This window comes from Pinus tabuliformis, chromosome X (genome assembly GCF_031772625.1).
Source record: "Pinus tabuliformis cultivar Carrire ecotype Pingquan chromosome X, CPIR1, whole genome shotgun sequence".
NCBI classification, from domain to species: domain Eukaryota; kingdom Viridiplantae; phylum Streptophyta; class Pinopsida; order Pinales; family Pinaceae; genus Pinus; species Pinus tabuliformis.
This window is the reverse complement of record NC_142308.1, coordinates 1,374,384,682-1,374,409,444: the sequence shown is the minus strand read 5'-3', so window position 1 is coordinate 1,374,409,444 and position 24,763 is coordinate 1,374,384,682.

The window sequence follows — 24,763 nt, the reverse complement described above, 5'->3', positions numbered from 1 at the left end:
CATGAAAATATATGGGACAACCAAAAACTCTAAAATGAGAAACATCAGGTTTCTTACCGGTGAATACTTCTTCGAGTGTATTAATGTCCAAATCCTCATGTGGGCATTTGTTTTGGACATACATAGTGATGTTAGCACAAGTGACTTCAATGATAGTGTTGGGTCTTGAAAATGTCATTCATTTCCATTAAACTTTCACTATTATGTCCATTATATCACCTCCATTTCACCTCCATTTCACTACTATGTCACTACATTCATCCCACTTTCATTATCATTGGGCCACATTTATGTTTTTCCAAACTTTATTAATTCTTAGCCTTTTTAAGTGAATTTGTGGTTAAAAATTAGAAAATAATGTGCATATGCTTATACCTAAAAAGTGGGTTGAGATTTTTGACATGTGTAGGTCAAAAGGAGGCTTCTAGAAGACCCTTATGTGGCACTCTAAGGCCAAATTCGAATTTGAGTGGAAAGAATCATGGGATCATGAGGATATGTGTCAGATCTCCTAATTGTATTCAAACTCTAAGAAGATGTGTCTTATCAGTTCCTATTTTGATTAGGACTCTAGAGGTAGAGGGAGAGATTCATGGACTCTCACTAATGAGATGGCTTCTCATCTTTTTGTATAAATAGGAGATCTCTCTCCTTCATTTGGGAGCTTATTAGCCTTAGCTTAGCTTGGAGTTTATAGTTCTTCCTTGATGGCTTTTGAAAGCTTTGGAGAACTTTGTTGTACTTTGTAATTTTGAAGAATTCGAATAAAGCTTTGATGTCCTCAATATGGAAGGAGATGTGAAGTAGATGTCATGGAGCACATTAGAATGTAAGGTACAATAGATTTTGCTTTGTAGTTTTGCTTTGATTTCATTCGAGTATGTCATTTTATTGCTTTTAAGTTTGATAGATTAGATTTTCTATTCATGCAATTTTAATTCATGCAAGTGTGTTCAACCGGTTGATTGTAGATTAGTTTTTCTTTACATGTTTTTGCATCAAATAGTGACATGAGATTTGCCTCTTTGCTGAACTTTTTCTTAAGCTTTTCAATTTCAGTTATGCTTTGATTTCAATCTTATTTATTTGTTGTTGTTAGTTAGTTTAGATATCAAATTCTTCATGTCATTTGACGTTATCTCTAGAGCCATGTCTTCACCCCGAAAAGCTACTTGGTGAGCTATCATATTATGAGTGAAATGATTTGATTTTACTTTCATCTCTGCAATTAGATATCAGTTTCTTCATGTGATTGACGTTATCTCCAGAGCCATGGCTTAACACCGAAAAGCTACTTGGTGAACTATCGAATTAAAAGTGAAGTGACTTGATTTTACTTTCATTTGCAAGTAGGTAATTTAGATATCAGGTTCTTCATGTTATTAACATTATCTCCAGAGCCATGGCTTAACCCCAAAAAGCTACTTGGCGAGCTGTCGGATTATAAGTGAAGTGACTTGATTTTACTTTCTTTTGCAAGTAGGTAATTTAGATATCAATTCTTCATGTTATTGACGTTATCTTCGGAGCCATGGCTTAACCCAGAAAAGTTACTTGGCGAGCTATCGGATTATAAGTGAAGTAAATTAATCTTGCTTTCGTTAGTCTGCAATTTTTTCTTTGTTTGAGTGCAATAGTTTAGATTTTATTTCTGTAATTAGATGGGTAGCAAAGACAATGATTTCATGATCGGTATTTCATCTTTTGTTTGATTTAAGTAGCTTCATATTTACATTCTTGTTCAAGTATTAATAGCATGTTTTGAGATCTTTTGAAGTGCTAAGTTTTGGAAGTTACCATAAGGGACATAAACCTTGTCTTGAAATCTACATCCATACTTGACCTTTAAAAGTATTCTTAAGACCTTAGAATTGGATTTCCATTTGCGTTAAACACTTTAGGAAACCAACAAGAACAAAACCCCAAAAACAACATAAACTATAAAACAACGAAGTAAGAAAAATGTTAACTAAGCACATATGGTGCACCACACTTCATTAGTTTACAATACCCGGATTGATAATTTATGTAGAGAAATTTAAGACGTTAAATTGACTAGACATTTTGGCACCATTGCCGGGGAAGTGTAATTAGGAGACCTTATTTCTTACATAAAAAAATAAAATAAAATAAAATAAAATTTCTTGAGTATGCTCTCCTCCTGCACTTTGTGTGATCTAGAGGATTAGAAAAAAGAATTGTTATAAAAAAAAAGATAATAATAATTAATATTTCTTGAGTATGCTCTCCTCCTACACTTTGTGTGATCTAGAGGATCAGAAAAAGAATTGTTATGTTAAAAAAAAAAAGAGACAAAATAAACTTCATCATTTCAATCAATTCAAAAAAAAAAATTGAAATCCAACTGCTTTGATAGGTTCAAACTGTCCAAGATTGACTGGTTATGGTTTGTAGTGGTCATCAAAACACTGTGTTATGTTTTAATAAGATTTTGCAAATTAGCTGCGGAATGCAACCTGATTCTGCAGCTAATTGTGAATTCCATAACTAGTTTCAAGGTTTAATAGGTTATAGGTGTCCAATGAAGAAACTGACCACATGGGCATCTCTAGAATTGTCCCGACATGGATCCTATCCTTGTCACCCAGCCTTGATTGATAAAAAATTAGCTTAATACCTCAGTCAAAGTCTTTTTTTTAGTATATTTTAATTGAATTCTTTGCTACCTAAAATTGAAAATCATTAATCATTCTTATAAAATTTCACAATTTCAGAGAAAAAAAAGAAAAACAATCAATGGCTATCCCCAATTCTAGTTTCCATTGTGGCTTCAATAGAAATCTGCATTCCTGTTTGAAGCTTTGGCCTTAAAACAAACCTACAAAAATCATATAAAATAAATAAACTTGCAATATAAACAATTCTCCCATCTTTTTGCAGCTTGAAATATTCTCTATTTTTTGGCCTCAACCTCAAATTTGATAGTTCTATTCTGAACTGTGAAGAGCAAAACCAATCAAATCATCACCTTCAAAGCTTCTGTCAAACATGCACAAAAATCAGTTGCAAGATTTATTGCAAATAAGCCAATTCTAAGAAACAACAACAGAAGAAATGCTTTTACTACAAATAACGTGAAAGGGCTATATCAAAGAAGAAATTTACAAACTGCATTGCCTATTTAGACTGGTACAAATTTTGCCCAATATGCATATGGATTAGTTGCAATAAGTCGACAGCTGAATGCTTTGGGCTTGATAGATGTGCCAGAAATTGATTTGGATAGTAGTTTAGTTGAAGCTCTAGACAATGGGTGATACGATTACTTTACAATATGTTGGTTCTGCTATTCATAATAACAACAAATGATTCAAACATATGCAACAGAAGAAATTCATTTCACAGCTGAATGCAGCAATTTAGGAAAAAAAACAATGTAAACTTTGAAACGGGAACTGATACTATTACCCGTTTCGTAGAGATAGCAAAAAAGTGACCTGATTTTGAAAAGGGGTGATGTATAACGAACATGTTTTTTTTAGAGCATAGTTTTTGGAAGGAATGTCATGGGAAGGATAGTTTTATGTGCATTACGTTTTAGAATGGTAGTGATTTTCATGTTGATTTTAAAAAGTGAGTATTTTGCATCACCCCCTTTTTTTAAAAGACCTGTTTTTTGGCTTTAAATTTTTTAATGTATAAAATGTAAATAATTATTTTGTAAATTTGATCATTTTTGAAGTGGTCGTTTTCTTCACATTTTCTTGTTTTTTATTTTAATTTTAACTTTTTTGTTAGTGAGGTTTTTATTGTTTTGCATTTTTAAATTAGGAGGTCGATATTTAGAATTTTAGATATTCTACATATTTATACATCCTTAATTAATTTTGCAATCCACATGAAATAATTGTTTCTAAAAAACAATATTTTTTAACAATGGACATAAAAATAACCATTTTTAACATAAATATAACTAAAAAACTACACGTTTTGATATTTTTTTGCTAAAATTGACATGTCAAAATCACAATTTTTATACAATAATTTTAACTAAAATGGGTTAAATAATTGTTTTTTTTTTTATGAATTTCATGTCAAAAAAATAATAATAATCATTTTTTTTTCAAAAAATAATGATTAACTTAAAAATCAATGCGAAAATCACATATTACAAATATTGAACGTATAACAACCCAAATTGAGTGTTTATTCTTTTCATAAAATGTCAAAGTCAAAACATTGCAAAGATTGATTTACAAGCATAACTTAAATTTAATCAACAATGTCACGTAATCCAAACTCTTCGTCCTCTAGAGTTTCATCATTGTCTTCTTCCACAATATTTTCTGTTTCCTTTTGCTCATTTTCCTCTTCTAATGGGTCTTTGATGTCTGTGAATCTCCCAATGTATGTCTTTCCAAACATTCCATGTAATGGTGGTTGGGGTTCCTTTGCCTTTTTTTTCACACGTGATTCACTAAAGTCCTCTTTCTTCAGCCCAATTTCGTTCATTGCATCTGGAAGAAATTGAAGAGCATTAATTCTTTGCTGAATGAAATTGCACTGTAATGGATCTTTCTCAATTGCAATGCAATTTCTTCCTTTTTGAAGGCAGCATGCTAGTGTTGTACCTAATTATCAAGAACAAAACAAATAATGAAGTAAATTAGTACAATGACATATTAATTAAAAAAAAGAACATATTGAAATTCAATTCCATATAACAAAACTTACCTGAGCCAAAAAATAAATCCAGAACCCAATCTCCTTCATTTGACTGTCGCAAAGACATGGCTAAATCGAGCTCCTAAATAACATTGGGTTACATTGTTTAAGTGCTCAAACAGCTTGATCGAGCGCTTAAAAAGGGCTCAATTGAGCAATCATTTTTTCCACCCAAATGTGCCATCTCTTGCCAAAAAGTGTAACCCAACTCCATGCTTTCACCCTTATATATTATGAATTTCTAACAATCTATATCCTAATTATTATTGTTATCCAATTTTAAGGTCATAGCCAAGCCAGACACCAAATTGGTGTATGAAACCCCCTTGTTTGTGGGATAAGAGACCCACCTCCACGCAACGATTTGATTATTGTCTACGAAGGCATACCTACTCTAACCCCTTCTGGTTTTTGAACCTATGACCTCTTAGGAGGAAACACATGTTCTTAACCATTAGGCACTTGATCTTAGATCCCTCATGTTTAACTCTAATGTTATAGGAGCATTTTCTCAAGAACTCTATCCAATAATTGGACCTCACACACTCTATTCACCTCTAATTTCAATTTTGTGGCATTTCAAAGTTTACCCTCCAAAACTCATTTAAGGCCATAAATCACACTTAATATTGGTTTACTATATTTGTGAAATTTCTAATTCTTTATAACTAATCATTTAGTTTGGATTGTTGTTTCTAAAAGGGTATGGCCCAAAGCTTAATTATGTCCAATGTCACTTCATAATCTAATGATATGTAAGAAATATCTCTTCCACTTGAATTAATAAGACAATAGAAACCTCACATACTCAAAACAAACATATTGAAAACCAATTTGATTCAATACACCTAATCAAAACGAATAAAATCATTTTTCACATAAATGGCTTATTGAGATCAGTTTTTCATATTGTACAACTGTACATCGATTGGCGCTTTTTTCATTTGATTTCATGGCGTACATTTTGCTAACAATGTTGACAAAATCCAATCCATTTAATGTTGACAAAATACGATCTATTTAATGAAGTAAAAAATTACAATAAATTTTTTTCCTTTTTGGAAATGAAGTTCTAAAACATCTTTAATCCATCTCTTTTACAGGGCATTGACAAGAAACAAGCAGTTCACATCATAGGGCTCAACCGACATATTGTTGAGCATAGATGCTATTTTAGATTTGTTTTTCAACCTCTTCAATTTCTTGCAATGTTAATATGAATGTGTTGTGCCTTATTTTCATAAAAAGTTCACATCACAAGGCTAATGTAATTTGTCTTATTTTTTTTTTATCTATTGTAACAACGTAAATATCTATCTCTCTTTTTGTGTCTTCATATAATTATGTGTATCTCTATGCAAGAAAGAAACTATATAGGTACAAATAGAAAGTAAATAGTATATCTATCTTAAGAAACTAAATAGTATATCTATTTTAAGAGGAACATGATTATTCACAAATGAATGTACTATCTATTTGCAACGAACTTGATGATATATATTGTATTATCAAGATTCATTGTCTCGATTTTTGTTCGTAGTTAGTCACTTGATGACATATATTGTATTATCGAGATTCATTATCTCGATTTTTGTACGTAGTTAGTCTGTTTTATCCATGTCTCGATTTTTGTACTTAGTTGGCCTGTTCTATCCATGTTTATTTAATGTTTATATATGATATTGTTAAATTTATTTATTTAATTACAATAGTTTTTTCTTTTCTAACATATTTATATTGGTACACGCATATGTATGACTTTTTCGGGACATTAATCAAGAATTTCCATTGCAAATTTGTAAAAGAGAGATCTCAAATATAGTTTTTACTTCTCTATCCTAAAAACCATTGAAACATTATCTTTGTGAAATTCATTTGATCAACTGCAGACTCTATTAGAAAATATTAAACAGGATGCAAAACCATCTTTAAAGGAAAGCATAGATTTTAAGGTGTCACTAAAGCAAGGAAGTTGAAATATATATTTTGGGATATTATTATTCCTTATGGAAAATCCAAATTTGATTAGTCGTTGAAGTGGTTTTCTGAGACAGATTTTTCAACACTCCAACCAAGGAAGTAAAAGTCTTTTTGTAATATGATGGGTCTGATGGAAGCTGAATTTAATTGACTTGTAAATATATTGCAAAGATTGTTGGATTCCAATAAACCAAAAATGTTACTCGAGGACTTTTTCTTTCTTTTTCAACGTTTTGGAATAGGAGAAGCATGCAACAAGGTGTCTGCTTTTGGCTACATGAATTGTATGTGATACAAATAACACAATGTTAAATGTTGTAGCGGAAGAAAGAAGTTTGAGTCTCGCTATGACTCTGTGAGCAATTTATGGAGCTTCTCAACGCTAAGGGCCTCCATAATGTTCTGAATAGTCTTTTGAAGAATTCAATACACGCGAAAAGGTTCTTGAATACTTTTTGGATTTGATACCTAGAGAAAATGTTGAAATGTAAATCACTCACTGTGAAAACTAATTTTCGCAGGTGACCCCAGGAATCATATTACAGTTGGTTATTGCAGTAAAACGGAGAAATTTTTTAAAAATCCATGATATGGGGTTTTTCAGAAGGACCCAAATTGACTTCCACATGGCAATTTTATGGAAATTATGAATGGTTTCAGAGATTTCGCAGGTTCTTTCAATCTCGATTTTTGCAAAAACGCCGTACAAATGACTCAATTATGATGAATTCGATTTGTATTTTGACAATTTCCTCTCCGCAAGAGACTCAAAATCACTATTTTTAAATGGTGTCGTTGAATTCTTGGCGAATGAAGCATAATACCAACTTATTTCACTCTTCTTATGCAACTAATTAAGAATGCTCCAGGGTGAGACTTTGATGTTCAAAGAGTTTGTTGTGACGCTTTCGAATGGTTGAAATAAATTTCCATTGATGGGGAAGAAAACATTTTAAAGTCATGTGTGAAGTCACATTCTGCGCTGTTTGGGGTGATGCGTAGCAGATGGGGCGATTATGAGAATTGCCGGGTGGTGGGGCGATTCTGAGAATCGCCCCACCACCGCCCCGCCACCATTTGAATCAATTATGATGAATTCCATTTGTATTTTGACAATTTCCTCTCCGCAAGAGACTCAAAATCACTATTTTTAAATGGTGTCATTGAATTCTTGGCGAATGAAGCATAATACCAACTTATTTCACTCTTCTTATGCAACTAATTAATAATGCTCCAGGGTGAGACTTTGATGTTCAAAGAGTTTGTTGTGATGCTTTCGAATGGTTGAAATAAATTTCCATTGATGGGGAAGAAAACATTTTAAAGTCATGTGTGAAGTCACATTCTGCGCTGTTTGGGGCGATGCGTAGCAGATGGGGCAATTCTGAGAATCCCCGGGTGGTGGGGCGATTCTCAGAATCGGGCCGCCACCACCCGACCACCTTCCCGCCACCATTTGTGGCGGGGCGATTCTGAGAATTGCCCCACCACCCGGCGATTCTCAGAATCGCCCCATCTGCTACGCATCACCCCAAACAGTGCAAAATGTGACTTCACACATTATTTTAAAATGTTTTCTTCCCCATCAATGGAAATTTATTTCAACCATTCGAAAGCGTCACAACAAACTCTTTGAAAACTAATTTTCGCAGGTGGCCCCAGGAATCATATTTCAGTTGGTTATTGCAGTAAAACGGAGAAATTTTTTAAAAATCCGCCATATGGGGTTTTTCTGAAGGACCCAAATTGACTTCCACATGGCAATTTTATGGAAATTATGAATGGTTTTAGAGATTTCGCAGGTTCTTTCAATCTCGATTTTTGCAAAAACGCCATACAAATGACTCAATTATGATGAATTTGATTTGTATTTTGACAATTTTCTCTCTGCAAGAGACTCAAAATCACTATTTTTAAATGGTGTCGTTGAATTCTTGGCGAATGAAGCATAATACCACCTTATTTCACTCTCCTTATGAAACTAATTAAGAATTCTCCATGGTGAGACTTTGATGTTCAAAGAGTTTGTTGTGCCGCTTTCGAATGGTTGAAATAAATTTCCATTGATGGGGAAGAAAACATTTTAAAGTCATGTGTGAAGTCACATTCTGCGCTATTTGGGGCAATTCGTAGCACTGTTTGGGGCGATTATGAGAATTGCCGGATGGTGGGGCGATTCTCAGAATCGCCCCGCCACCGCCCCACCACCATTTGTGGTGGCGGGGTGGTGGCGGGGCAATTCTAAGAATCGCCCCACCACTCGGCGATTCTAAGAATCACCCCAAACAGTGCTTACTGGGCATCCAATTTCATTTATGCTCTCCACATCTCTTGGAAATTGTTATTTTTTGACTTTGTAATCTGCAAGTAAAGTTAGCGTGAGGTTGGAGTTGTTCAAGCGTGCCACAGGCTGTTCAAGCACAACAGGTCTGAAACAATAGTGTTCACTCTAATTTTAGGTAATTCTTCGCATGCTTACAATTTGAATTTAGGATACCATATTTTCTTTCCTTTTAACATCTATTTTTCTAAAGAAATCATGAATCTCTGTGCATGACTCTGGATTTGATTCTCCTTTGCCGAGATCCTCGTGGTTTGGCTATAATCATATTTTTTATTTTTATTCCATGTTTGTCGAATATAATCATGGTGTCCGAAGTTTCAGATTGAGCTGTGTAAGAAATTTTAAAACATTTAATGTTTTAAGATAATAATACTTTATCGATGGTGAAAGACAAACAAATTACTTTTTCCTTGTATAAACTGGAATGCAATTGAAGTATTTTATATAGAAATTAGAACGTATTTAAAATAATAAACCATAACGATTAAAATTCAGTGTTGCTGAAGTGCATGCGGGTTCCAATTTCTGGTATTTTCCATCTTAGCATCTTAGTGTTAGATTTTTTTTTCATCTTAGCATTTGCATTGTTTAAGTGGTTGGAACCCTGAATGTTCTCTTTAGAGAAGGGTGATGATGAAATAAATATCCAAACTTGAAAAGATATTCTCCAGAGAGATTGCGAGGGTGATTGGTTCCAAATTTTTATGTGTCAAACAAAGTTGTTTATGAGAAAAAACTATAAATGAACCATTTGTCTTTTTCAATATTTAATTATGATTTACATATTTACACATTGGGTTGCTATTCACTTGTATTTCAGAATTGTACAGTGGGAAATTTTTCTATAGAGCCCTACATTGAAGCTCGTAATATTATCCCTGAAATATGATGGCATGGAAAAGAAAATTATTAAACCTAGCTCTTTGATTAACATGGAACACATCAATAAACATAAAATAATAAGAAAAACTGGTGGCGGGGCGGTGGCGGGGCGATGGCGGGGCGATTCCCACCACCCGACTATTCTCAGAATCGCCCCATCTGCTACGAATCGCCCCAAACATTGCTTACTAGGCATGCAATACGAGAAATCCTAGCCCTGCGAAAGATCTGTGGTGATGGCACTGTTGGGAATTGAATTGGTATTATATCATATTTACATTTTAACACGGCGGCGTCAGCAGCAGCAACCATTGCCAACGAAAGGTCACAGAGACTAGTGGGAGGATGAAGACGAGAAACATAGTAAAATTTGCGAGCCCAAATGTAAATGAAGTCGTTTTGCTAATGACCTGGCCCAACCCAAAACAGAGTCAGGCCAGATTAGTGCAGAAGAGTACATGGATCTCCATAAATGAATGATTGCGATGATAAACGAGCTAAGGAATTCTGTGTTGATGACATTGCAGAGGTTCCATTTGGAAATGAAGAATGTAATTCACCTTGATTAAGAAGACTTTTAAAATGACCATGTTAAGCAAAAAGGAATGGAAATAAGAGTAGTTTTTAAAAGCAAAACCCAAGTTATCTTTCTAGTGAATTCATGGAAAGACAATAGATGAGTCTAAAAATTTGAAATGCTTTAACAATAAGGTTATAGTTATGGTACAATAATATATATTTTAGTTAATTTTATTAGGAATTCACAAGAGATTAGATATATTAGTTTAACATTTAAAGCTTTTTATCGAGGATTAAGAAATACTTCTTTATTATATTAATTTATCCATAAAGGTCATTTACTTTTTAAAAATTAATTTTATTACTTTCACTTTAGGTTTGGTTTTTGATCCAATGGGTTTGTATAGGTCTCGAGGTAATAGACTCCTTAAATATGACTCTAGGATTTCTAGAAGTATTCTTCCAATATTAATGAGTTTCTATGTCTACAATGTAATCACCACAATGAAATAATAAGCATTTACTACCAACTAGATGTTCATAGCCCCATAAAAGGTTTTTATATCCCTCGTTACTTCCCCCATTGGGGTGCTTTTCATTTATTTTATTTCTCCCTTTTCTTTTATTTAGATATGAGGATGGGTAACATCTAATTGATAATAGTGGGGAAGCAACGCATTGAATAACCATATTAATAGGGGTGTCTCCTTATATTGGGCGTAAATTCTTGACCTAATTGACTTTTTAGAATTGTTGCCAAGGGAGATGTTTTTATGCTGTTGTTAAGATATTCACAATGAATTTGATAAATGTAATCCTTTCTCAGTGGTAATTGATGTTAATGGAGGTCCAAACATAGTTTGCTCATTTTGGTTGTGTTTCCCATTGTGGTATTAGCGTCCATGTGCTCCTCATGAGTCACCTGCAACAAAATAAGAAAAACACAAAATACCATGTAACTATATTTAAAATGCCATCAAAGTTATTATAGTGGTTCATAAGATGACAGTGACAGTGACCTTCCTTTAAAGGTTTGGAAAGAAATTAAAATAGATTATTATTATGGCCTTAGATACTCTAATCAAAGTAAATCAAGTGGTCGTAGGTAGCTCATCGTATTCTCCCTACATGTGGGGTATGATTTCACTGATGATGCATTATTAGGATTGTGATTGACACTAGAGTTATCTTCTGGTAACTTGCTTGTTTTTTTTCCAATTATTTCATTCTTAAGAGAAAATCCTCTGGCATCTAGGTTTGGGATTTATTGATATCAAATGAAGTTATGCTACCTTCATTTCTCGGGAACACATTTATGAGGGAGTAACAAGGTTCTTGAGGTGTAACTGAGTTGCTTTAGAACAAATGAAACATGCTTCTGGGATTCCTTGTGAACTTTTTGTGAACATATTTTATGGAGAGGGTGATCAGTTTAGCGAGGGTCATTAGAGGAGATTCGTTGTAATCTGACTTCAGTTCCTCTTTTTGGTGAAATCCTGGCCTCCTATGAATTTTTCATGCTCAAAATTAAAATAAGGATAATTAGGAAAATGTGCTTGATGTGATATGATAAATTTTTCCATCTATGTTTAGGTGAAATAAACATGGCATGTAATGTTTGAAAACATGTTGAATTTATACTTAGGAAAGAAAAATGATATTCTACCAAAAACATTAATGTGTTTTTTTTCCTCATAAATAACTTTGTTTGACACATAAAAATTTGGTTTTACTAGCATTTTTTAAAAATTTGAAAATTGACCCTAAAAAAAATCATCGTTCCAGTATATCACTTTTTCATTTTGAAGCTATATTTTGCATGAAAATTTCGTAGTCACTGCAATTTTTAAAACATGTTCAAAATTGACCCCTAAAAAATAAAATCATCGTTCCAGTATACACACTTTTCATTTTTAGCACTATTTTTGATGTTTTTCGGGGTTTTTTGGCCAGAGTTCCCGTTTTGAGTTTATAGTTCCCGTTTCAAAGTTTACATTGTTAAAACGCAAAACAATAAAAAATGTAAAACTTTAACTGCATGATTCGGCCAAATGAAAATGATTTTGGGAAAAATAAAACATGGGTTTTTTCGCCAGTAGGGTCAATTAGATAATCCAAAAATGGTTTTAAGAAATTCGTGGTGGTTTGAGAGAATTTCTCGATTCTCTGAAGCCTTTTTTTGCATGCCGTGTGAGGAAAAACAATTGTTTTTCTGAACAGTTGTGACCATATTTCGATTTCTTTGAGAAATCTTCCTAGATCTAATTTCCCTGGCTGCCAGGTCATCCACCGTGTCACTAAATGCGTGAGGGAAAAAGGATTTTTATTAAATGAACAAGGAATAGTTTGAACACGTCTTCTGCCACCCGTCTATACCTGTTCCATTACTTCCCATTTAACAGTAAGATGATCAAATACGACACTTCTCCAAGCACCCATCTAACAACTATTCCTATGACTCGGCATTTTACTTGCTAAAATATCGGCACAGGTGTTGGTACTCATGGATCTTGTCTTCATTGACAAGTTTTGTGTACGTGTTTAACTTTATTATGATGTGCTTGGTAGTCTGACCATACTTTCAGCCAAAAACTCTACAATAAAATGACCTCTGTCAACCTATAATCCCATGAAAAGCGTCGATCAAGCTCATGACTATTTTCCACTTCATCTTTATCAAACTGCACTTACAGCTAGATTGGATTATATGCTTTGGTTTCACCTCTCTGATTGATCCAACCATTAAAGCTCTTGGGCAGCAAATATTTGACATCATAATAAATGACAAAAATATACATCAGATATCCTTAAGGAAGTGGGGAGCTTTGCTGCTGTTTGGTGGCAGTATACTGTAGGCAATTTGAATAAATCAACAATTAGTATACAGCTGAATCCAATTTCTAGAATTCCTTTAATCAGTAGTCTTGAGACTGTCTTTTAGCTGCAGAATGCACCCTGATTCTGCAGCTAACTGGAAATTCTGCAACCATTTTCATACTTCTATAGGTTATAGGTGTCAAGAGATGAAACAAACCACATGGGTAGTTGGGAAAATGTCAGTACATGGATGGTGTCCTATTCATTTGATCCAAGTCGATGAAAAAGACACTGGTCAAAGGGAAGTCAAGGTGTGTGTTATCACTAAGTCGCCGCATGTCAAGAAAAAGAATATAATTTTGAATCAATGAAATGAATAAGTTATTTGCTCACTTTTCTGAAGGTATTGATTAATTTTGGACTGATGATGAAAGATGAATGGCTAACTTTTTACTCAAGATTTTTAGCTACAGAAACTGTGCACATTTCGCAGCTAAAGTCCGATTCCGTAGCTATTCTCCAATTCCGTAGCTGAAAAACCTCATTGCTCAAATCAACCTATCTTTCTCATACAAAATCAGATTTTGATGATTCAAGTATCGTTGGAAATATCTCAACAAGATATACACAATGAGAAATCCATCATTAGAGTTTGAAATGGAAAATAATGAAATAAATTGATGAAAAGAAGCAACATTCAACTTGGGGCACTGTTGTGACCACCAACAACCCCCCTCCTTCTTTAGTATTAGCAATAACGCTAAAGAAGTGGGGACCCTTAGTAAAAAATCCAAAAAGATTTTATATATATTTTTTTTTGTATTATACTCCTAAAAAATGCATCGCGCGGAGAAGAGTCAAGCATTCCTTTATGAGCACATTAAAACAACTGCAAAGAAACGACGCGAAATTCATCACATCGCATACATTAAGAAGCGCCCATAAATGAATAATCTTAAGAAAATCTCCGATGGCCGATATGCGATATCACATATCGCAACATCGCATAAACAACACACGAATAACTTGACAAATTGCAGCGATCTGCGATGCCGCGATACTGCGATAAAAGCGATCTGCGATAACTGTGATCTGCGATCAATGCGATCTGCGATCAATGCGATCTGCGATCAATGCGATCTGCGATAACTGCGATCTGCAATCTGCGAATCGCAGAAATCACCCATCGCAAATTTTCCTTGGCTCAGCACCCAAGAAAAGTTGTCCCTTAAACCAAAAATTGAGCGCACGACTTAAAGAAAATTAATGAATGTACGTCAAGGTATTCATGAAGGACAGTTTTGTGTTTTTCAAAGAGTCAGTTCACTGTGGGTGTCATGATTTTATGCATTCATAGAGCTCAAAGATTTCGTGTCAAAATTTACTATCATTACTCTTTTCCTTTGCGTGAACTGCAGGAATAAAAAACAAGGAACAACATGAAGCAATGTGCAGGAAACATCTAAAGAAAAAGGGAAAGCGTCAATGCTCGGAGAATAGAAAAGAGATGCCCTCATACACGGATGCCGCATGCAACAGGAATGCAGATTTCAGAGTGTTACTAAATAGATACTGATATCAATAGGCGTTTCGACACTCAAGGTCAAGAAACTCACAAAAGCAGCATGTTTACAAAATTCTGAAGCTCATGCTCGGTAAAGGAAAAAGCACTAAAGGCGGAAAACGCACCAGAAAGGCCCGGATCAAAGAACGGAGGCAGTTTTTGATGCGCGATTAGCGCCTAGCGCTAATCGCGCATCGCTAAGAAAATTGTTCAGAAAGCAAAGTCCCTAACTTGCTTAGTCATCCACGAGTTCGGAAGCCGAGATAGCAAAAGCAGAGGCAGTTTAAGAAGAATCTTGGTTGTTACCAAGCATACACGCAGTAAATTCGCCCAACCAGAAGATGATTCTCAAAAATATCTTCTAGTTTACTAAAAGAGGTGCCAGCGCTTTCCATTTCTATTTTCGTAGCTCAAACAAAAGCAGAAGACGACCAGCCGACTCTTCCCAGGCAAATGGTACATGCTCACAGCACTAAGGAGCAAATGCAGAAATAGTTAGAGATTAGATTCAATTTTTAGAAATAAGTTTGCTTATATAAAGGGCGGTCATTTTAAACCGTATCCGAAATTTATGTAATTAAGTTATTTAGTTAGCAATATTTAAACCCTTCTCATGCATATGGAGAAGGGTCCGGAAATTTGTCAAAAACTTGTCCTCAGAACATGCACTTCTGCACCCTCAGAGGAGGTTTTGATGAATGAATGGATCAAGGTTTATTAATTTTTGCATTTGATATCTGCTACTGATGTTGCACTTCTGTACTCTTGGTAGATATCAGAATAAGGAGAGATAAATCATTATTACTTGAAGCTTATGAGTAGGACCAGTCATAAATGGTACTTTTATCTCTTGGCCATTTCTGCTTATATTCTTGAAGTGATATACAGTTTTTTTATTTGTTTATATGTTATTGCATGAATGTGTGAGTTACCATTTGGCACTTTTGTACGGTGGAGTCATTTATTTATGTTTGATATATGAATAACTTATTATGTGATATGTTGTTCACAACTGTTTTGCCTAACTTTTTATGCAAATTGGTTCATCTTAATTGATTTCTATTCTTATGATAGTTGAATGATCTTTATTACCAGTTATTGTCTAAAATCTCTTTAGATCGCATAATAGAAGAAATACATCCCGGGTTAGCATAGATTAGATGTGCTGTTTTCATTAGATTACAATATCATAGAATTAGACTAAAGTAGCTTAGATTAGAACTTGTAGATCAGCATCATCCAACCTTGCACACACACACACCCTTAGATTGGGAAACTGGTCCCATTATCCCCAGTCAGACCTGCTATACCAAACGGATAAGGAGCTGCCAACCAAGGTCCGGACCGGGTGGGTATCCCCCTTGTTGTCGACCCGATTTTCGGGGTTTCAACAGGCACCAATTCCAAAGAATGTATAAATTCTTTTGATTTTCTTTTGAGAACTTGTTTCATTAATACAAATTCTTAGTTTTGTGTGTAAATATCATAACTAGAGAGATTGATCACCTCTCTCCTTTGATAATCTTACATTCCATTGCAGAAGAAGTATTAGTTTTTCTTGCAGGTTCCAGGACAAAGGACAAATGACTACAAAAGAATGGTGTCTCTCTAAGAGTCCAATTTGTTTCATAAGAGGATGATCAGTAACAAAAAGGAAATATGATGATGCAAAATCAGATCCAAACACTTGAAAAACTTTCAGATACTATTGTCTCCATCACATCCATACCTCATAATAAACCATTCACCTCATTTCACTCCATATTTTCCATTTACATTCACATACACTTTCCATCTCTTTTTGTCCATTCATAACCCACAAATAAAAGCAAGAAGCTCATTCACATGCTTATTGCCCATTGCCATTTCTACTCCCTATTGCCATATTCCATTTTCATCTTCCATTTCTTGTCATTTTCATTCCGCAAATAAGCCCTACTTCAATGCAAATTATTGAGTCCATAGTCATTTGAGTCTAAGTTCTTTGTAAAAACACCTTGAGGCTTGCATGCCTTAATGGCAAGTTCTCATGCTGACAAACAATGGGAATACATTAATGTCCCTTGTTCATTAGATCTTCTAGGTGACTCGACATCGACAAATTCATTCGTACCTAGCAAGATGTGTTTGGGCATCTTGACTCTCATTGTCATCAATGGTGAGAGTTCTCGTGCTAACTAGTGGCATCCATTAATGGCCACTAAGTCAACAATTTTCTACTATGTTCGACATCATAACATTTTTTCACATAGTAGGAATTGTGCCAATGAGTTTTGAAGACATGAAGACTATTATTTTCAGCATTTTGGAGCAGATTCAGCAAGTTTTAGTAGAAGCAATAAAAAGTCATCATAATTCTTTATCCATGACTCCTCTTGTTCAGCCACTTGAAGAAGAATATGGTCAGAATTTTACAGCCACCACACATACAACTCATCCATTCCAAAGGGTATGTTAAGGTACATCATTTTCTAAATTTTGACCATAGAATTCCATAAAAAGCTAGAATGATAATTGTTAGAAAAACATTTCTCTTCCTCATTTCATAAAATTGCCAATACCATTAGTTGAGGGCGGGGTGGGGGGGGAATACATTCATATTCATATCTTGCCATGTCCATATCATATTCAGGAGCCCACATACTTCCAACATATATTAACTATTACATTATTATTATGAGCATACAATGGCTTTTCAAAAAGTTCTTAAAGAATAAATTGGATATAAACAAAATCATGGTTGTCACACAAGAACCAACTATCATGCAATCCAATAAAGATATACTTTGCAAACAATAATCAAAATATCATTATGAAAAGTTCAAAGATCAAAATAGAATGCAACAACAAAAAAAAATTGGTTGTAACATAAGAACCAACCATGTTGCAATTCAAGTAAAAAACTTATCAAAAATATGAAGTTATCAAATTATATCATGCAAAGTTAAGCCAAAGCTCAAGGACCAAAAGAGTTAATGTAATATATATTGCATGAGGACATGTAATAACTTCAGTGGGGGGTATGTTGGGTCTTGAAAATGTCATTCATTTCCATTACACTTTCACTATTATGTCCATTATATCACCTCCATTTCACTACTATGTCACTACATTCATCCCACTTTCATTATCAATGGGCCACATTTATGTTTTTCCAAACTTTATTAATTCTTAGCCTTTTTAAGTGAATTTGTGGTTAAAAATTAGAAAATAATGTGCATATGCTTATACCTAACAAGTGGGTTGAGATTTTTGACATGTGTAGGTCGAAAGGAGGCTTCTAGAAGACCCTTATGTGGCACTCTAAGGCAAAATTCGAATTTGAGTAGAAAGAATCATGGGATCATGAGGATATGTGTCAGATCTCCTAATTGTATTGAACTTTAAGAAGACATGTGTCTTATCAGTTCCTATTTTGATTAGGACTCTAGAGGTAGAGGGAGAGATTCATGGACTCTCATTAATGAGATGGCTTCTCATCTTTTTGTATAAATAGGAGATCTCTCTCCTTCATTTGGGAGCTTGTTAGTCTTAGCTTAGCTTGGAGTTTATAGTTCTTCCTTGATGGCTTTTGAAAGATTTGGAGAGCTTTTTTGTACTTGGTAATTTTGAAGAATTTGAATAAAGCGTTGATGTTCTCAACATGGAAGGAGATGTGAAGTAGATGTCATGGAGAACATTAGAATGTAAGGTAGAGTAGATTTTGCTTTGTAGTTTTGCTTTGATTTCATTCAAGTATGTCATTTTATTGCTTTCAAGTTTGATAGATTAGATTTTCCATTCATGCAAGTGTGTTCAATCGGTTGATTGTAGATTAGTTTTTCTTTACATGTTTTTGCATCAAATAGTGACATGAGATTTGCCTCTCTGCTGAACTTTTTCTTAAGATTTTCAATTTAAGTTATGTTTTGATTTCAGTCTTATTTATTTGTTGTTGTTAGTTAGTTTAGATATCAAATTCTTCATTTCATTTGACGTTATCTCCAGAGCCATGGCTTAACCCCGAAAAGCTACTTGGCGAGATATCGGATTATGAGTGAAGTGATTTGATTTTACTTTCATCTTTGCAATTAGGTATCAGGTTCTTCATGTTATTGACGTTATCTCTAAAGCCATGGCTTAACCCCAAAAAGCTACTTGGCTAGCTATCAGATTATAAGTGAAGTGACTTGATTTTACTTTCATTTGCAAGTAGGTAATTTAGATATCAGGTTCTTCATGTTATTGACATTATCTCCAGAGCCATGGTTTAACCCCGAAAAGCTACTTGGCAGGCTATCGGATTATAAGTGAAGTGACTTGATTTTACTTTCATTTGCAAGTAGGTAATTTAGATATCAATTCTTCATGTTATTGATGTTATCTCCGGAGCCATGGCTTAACCAGGAAAAGCTACTTGGTAAGCTATCGGATTATAAGTGAAGTAAATTGATCTTGCTTTCGTTAGTTTGCAATTTTTGGTTTGTTTGAGTGCAATAGTTTAGATTCTATTTATGTAATTAGATGGGCAGCAAAGACAGTGATTTCATGATCGGTATTTCATCTTTTGTTTGATTTAAGTAGCTGCATATTTACATTCCTGTTCAAGTATTAATAGCATGTTTTGAGATCTTTTGAAGTGCTAAGTTTTGGAAGTTACCATAAGGGACATAAACCTTGTCTTGAAATCTACATCCATACTTGACATTTAAAAGTATTCTTAAGACCTTAGAATAAGATTTCCATTTGCGTTAAACAATTTAGGAAACCAAAAAGAACAAAACCCCAAAAACAACATAAACTATAAAACAACGAAGTAAGAAAAAGGTTAACTAAGCACATATGGTGCACCACACTTCATCAGTTTACAATACCCAAATTGATAATTTATGTAGAGCAATTTAAGATGTTAAATTGACTAGACAGATAGTACAAATATTCCTTTCGGCAACACCATTTTGTTTAGGAGTATATACAGTAGTGATCTTCCTCTTAATGCCAGCTTCTCTACAATATTCTTTGAATTCATTTAACTCATATTCGGTCCCATTATCGATCCTCAATATTTTTGTATTCTTCCCTATTTGATTCTTGTCCAAGGTTTTGAAAGAGCAGAACCATTTGAATACTTCATCCTTCTTCTTTAAGAAATAGATCCATGTTTTGCGAGAGAAGTCATCCACAAAAATAACAAAGTAAAAATATCCACCCAAAGATGTCATGGGAAACATACCTAATAGATCAAAATGGACCAAGTGAAGAATATTGTTGGTTTGATTTTCGCTTGAGGGGAATGGTCCCCTTTTATGTTTTCCATCTTCACATCCCTGAGAAACACCTTCAAGATTTAAGTTGAATTCGGCCATACCTATGACCACCTTCCTTAAATCAAGTAAGGCTTTGAAATGGAGGTGAGAAAATCCTCACTACCATAATTCAAATTGAAGAGAATTATTGCAAGTAATAGCTCCCAAAGAGCTTCCTCCAACCTGATAGAGACCTTCAACTCTAAATCCAAGTGTAAATGCATCTTTCGGGTTCCTTTTCCAAACACGAACCTTCCCGTCAATGAATATCACCTTGAAACCTTTATCTTCCATCGCATAAATGGAAACCAAGTTCTTTTTTCAAATCAGGTACATATAGCACTTCTTGTAAATGAAGAGTTTGACCTTGAATTAAGTGAAGAGTAACAGTCCCAATTCCTTTTATGGGATAAGTGGCATTATCCCCAAGTATAATCTCCATTTTTGTCTTCTTTTCAACCAAGTTTGAGAGGGCCTCCTTGTACCTAGTGAAGTTCTTTGAGGCACCACTATCAATCAACCAATGGTTTAATGTATCTAGAGGAGAGACAGTGGTGAGGGAAGAAATAAAATAAAATTATTTTTTCTTTACAGCATTAACTTATTCATACTTGGAGTTTCTCAACTTCTTGGGAGGGCAACCATTTCCATTTCAAGCAACGAGAGCATTCCTCTTTCCTTTGTTGAACTTCTTGTTCCTTTGATTGTCATTTCCTTTGAAGTTGTTGTTATTGTTTTCATCATCTCTTGGAGTATCCTTCTTGTGAGGGAACTCTCTAGTGCAGTGACCAAACCTATTACAATTGAAACATCTTCCTTTCCTTATTTCTTGAGTGCATCTAGCCAATAATTCATAAAATCCTGGAATCCTATCATTATTGAGGATTGTAGTGTTGAACACATCCCATTCTCTTGTAAGATCTCCAAGTGCAATAAGAAATAGCTCTCTGTCACCAGTGACTTCTCCAATAGATAGGAGATCATACTTGATCTCAGTAATCCTCATGAAGTAGGATCGGATGGATTCTCCTCTATCCATCTTGATATATTTCAACTTGTTCGTGAGAAAGAGAACTTGATTTGCATTATTTACTTTGAACATCCCAACCAGATTTTCATACATCTCCTTAAATGTTTCCAAAATAGAAATATATATAACCAAAGGCTTATGAATAGAACCAACAATAATTTTCTTAGCTTTAATGTCAACTTTGTTGTACTTTTTTTATGCAGCTATGGATGCATTTGAAGGAGGCTTTGCTATTCTTCCTTTGACATAGTCCATGGCATCATTTTATTCCAATGTAAATCTAGAGTCATATTCCATGCATGATAGTCGTATTTGTCCTTAAGATTATCCTCGGATTTGAAGAAATATTTAGTCATCATTGGGACTAGTTCCAAGTACTTTTCCAATAGCTTCCCTTCGTGATTGCTTTACTTCACTCTTGATTGGGCTTTGTCTTCACCTAAGCTTCAATACCATGTTAATTTTAGATAACAATGGTATGTTCTTTGCTTTAGCACAATTTATGTCAATGTTCCTTTAGCATCCCATTGAAAATTTCCACTTATATCTAGAAGAAATCATATCAACTTAAACACATTGATAGTAAATGCAGATAAAACATAAAAGCATGTGCATAAGATAAGCCAAGACAAGAGGACACAAGATATGGCAGATGCCAGGGACAAACCCAAATGTGGGGAAACCATTTGATCAAATATGCTTATTATCCTTCAATAGTTAAGCAGAGAGAGAGAGAGAGTGTAAAAATATCAAAACTACATGCCCAAAATAGTCCTTCCAAATCATAAGTCAACAACAATCAATGTAGCCCTAACCAGAAAGTCAATGGTGGTCAAAGCAACCCCAAAATTCCCTCCAAATAGCTCAATTAGTAGCAGAATAATTGGGCCTACCAAGGAAGTCAAATTCAACCCAAAAATAGCTTGATCAACCCAGTCAAAGCTTGTTGTAATTTCTGTAGGCAAATCCAAAAGTCAACATTGAAGTCAACTTGGTCAAACTATCCCCAATCACCTTGAAAATCGTGCCAATCAATGTGGTCTTAAGAAATCAGAATTTTACCCTCCAAAATGAAGTCAATGCATGGTCAAACATTCCAAGTCAACACTACCCTAATGTCTGAAATTTTTGGCCTCCAAAACCAGTCCAGAAATTCATCCTCTTCCACATGTGTGAAGTAGAGAAGCCTCCAAGTTGTAAGAACCAATCAAGAGAGGAGAGAGAGAGATATGTGATGAGATGATGATGTCCAAATGACAGAAAGGTCACTTCTATTTATGCCCTTCATTGAGGGTGAGGAGAGACATCCATTGAGCATCATGAGCATACATTTATGATTTTACTGAGGTCGACCTTGACAATTTGTCAATGACAAAGAATAAATTCAAAAATCCATTTCTGCTTGTCAGAATGAGATGATCTTTATATCAAAATTGGACCTCTCGAAAATAGGAATCAAATGAAATAATCATCTCCATCATATGAGTTGTCCCTAAGGTGGAATTTGTCCCTAGTTACCAATTTTAACAAATCCAGTTATCTATGTTTTCTGCAATAGATTCTCCACTAAACACATGTAGATCAAACTTGGAATCCAACTTGAAAAATGGATTTTTATGAGTTCTTCTGCCTCTAGAATGATGAGAAGGGGACGAAAAAGAACATATTCTGGAAGATGGAGAGGGAGGTTTAGGAGGATCTTTCCCTCCTCCTTCATGATTTATTAAGGCATGATCATCTGGTTCTCTATTCTCTGACTTCATTGTCTTCTCATATTCTACAAAAAAATTGTCCACCTTTTTTGCCATGGTGTAGAACGCCTTGCAATAATTTCACTCTTCCTCCATCTGAGCATATTTGTTTGCCATTTTCCTTCTTTGTGTTGCACGCCCCAATTTTGGATCAAAGGACTTAAGTTTTCTTTCACCTCTTTGGAGCTTTATGTTACACTTGCAATTCACATTAATAAAAGACCTTATCTGATACCAAACTTGATCTGGATCTTTTTACTTCAAATATGCATACATAATTGCATATAAAAGAGCATGTAACCATGAAATCATATCACATGAAAGGAGTCAAAATAAAATGCAACCATGAGAAGCAAAGTCACAACAGATTGGTAACAGAGTTCATCCAGTGTGGGCTATGTATTCAGGCTATGCTCAATGTGGGGAGGCCAATTTCATTAATCTTCAGTAAAATCAAATTACATGCATGTACAAAAGGAACCTTATAACTCCATTTCTGGGGATGCCCTAAAAATCCACACCTTTTTTGAAGAAATGGACCGCACCGCTGAATTCCTAGTGTTAAATCATGTCAAATGACTATAAACTTGACCCCATTCGCGCTCGGTCAACATGTGGATCCTCGGGAATGTCAAAGATTCCCCCAAAGATTCCTTCTTGCTATTTTACTGTAATTCTATTGCTTAGATGAGGAAATGGATCACACCATCACATTCCCTGTAAAATTGTAGTACATTTGAGTATAAACTTTGTGTGAATCTGACACTCTAAAAATTTTCCCTTCAGGGAATCTTTTAGATTCCTCACTGATTCTACATGGAATATTTTGTGGAATATTCTAGGGAATATTCCCCTAGAATATATTGTCTAGAAAAAAGTTCCCAACATGGGCACGGTTCCTCCTCAGCTTCGGGTTCTGCACACGCTCTTCTACTTCCTCCTCCATTGAATGGTATAACCTGGTTTTTAAATATGTGCAGGGGCAAACCTGCCAAACCCAGCCACTTGAAATGTTGGTAGTAGCCCCAAAATACTACCTAGGAGATCCGAGCTCAAAACTAGTGGATGGAAATTTTAGTTGGCTATTTTTGTTTGATTAGCAGTGGCATTTTTGTGTATGGCATGTAGTTTTGTCGTTGGTTATATATATGGGGCTGCCCATTGGCGGGTTGTCCCACTTGGGCCGAGTGGGTTTGACCCCCACCGGCTACCTTTTCAGTAGTTGTTGAAATGGAATTTATATATATATGTATATAAATAATGAGACATGGAGGTTGGGCCTGGTTGGTCGAGTTTGACCACCAGCCAACCAACCCTTATATATATAGGTATTAAAAAACAATTTGTTGATTTTTAAGGTTCACAGGTTTTTTAAGTAGGTGACAATTTCACCTTTTCCATTGCCAGATTCCGCCACCAATAAGTGCCAATTTGTTGCCTTGTTAGCGGCTACCAATGGGTCTAGTTTGACCAAAAATTTGACTAGCCATAAATTTCACATACAAAATCGAATTGAGGTGTTGTTTGTGCCATTGGAAATATTTCGACGCGATCTTCGATCTAACTCTAGCTTCACTGCAATCTAGCAACTTTGATTTTTGAGATTTTCCTAAGCCCTCTTGGAACTTTGAGTATCTCTGGAGCCACCTGGATCATCAATTTTTTTTCCATTTTGATTGATCCTCGATCTAATTATAGTTATGATAATTCCAACTTGGTGGATAAGTGTGGCTCGAGTAAAAAAGTGCATGCAAATTCTTGGCTGGTGCATTTGGCTATATGGACCAAGAAAAGAGTTCATCATTGGGTGAGAGCTTCTGTATTTGAGTTGAATGGTATGCCTAGATCAACACATCTAAATTTTCTTCCATAGAGTTCATATTGTAACAGCCCTAGGTTAAAATC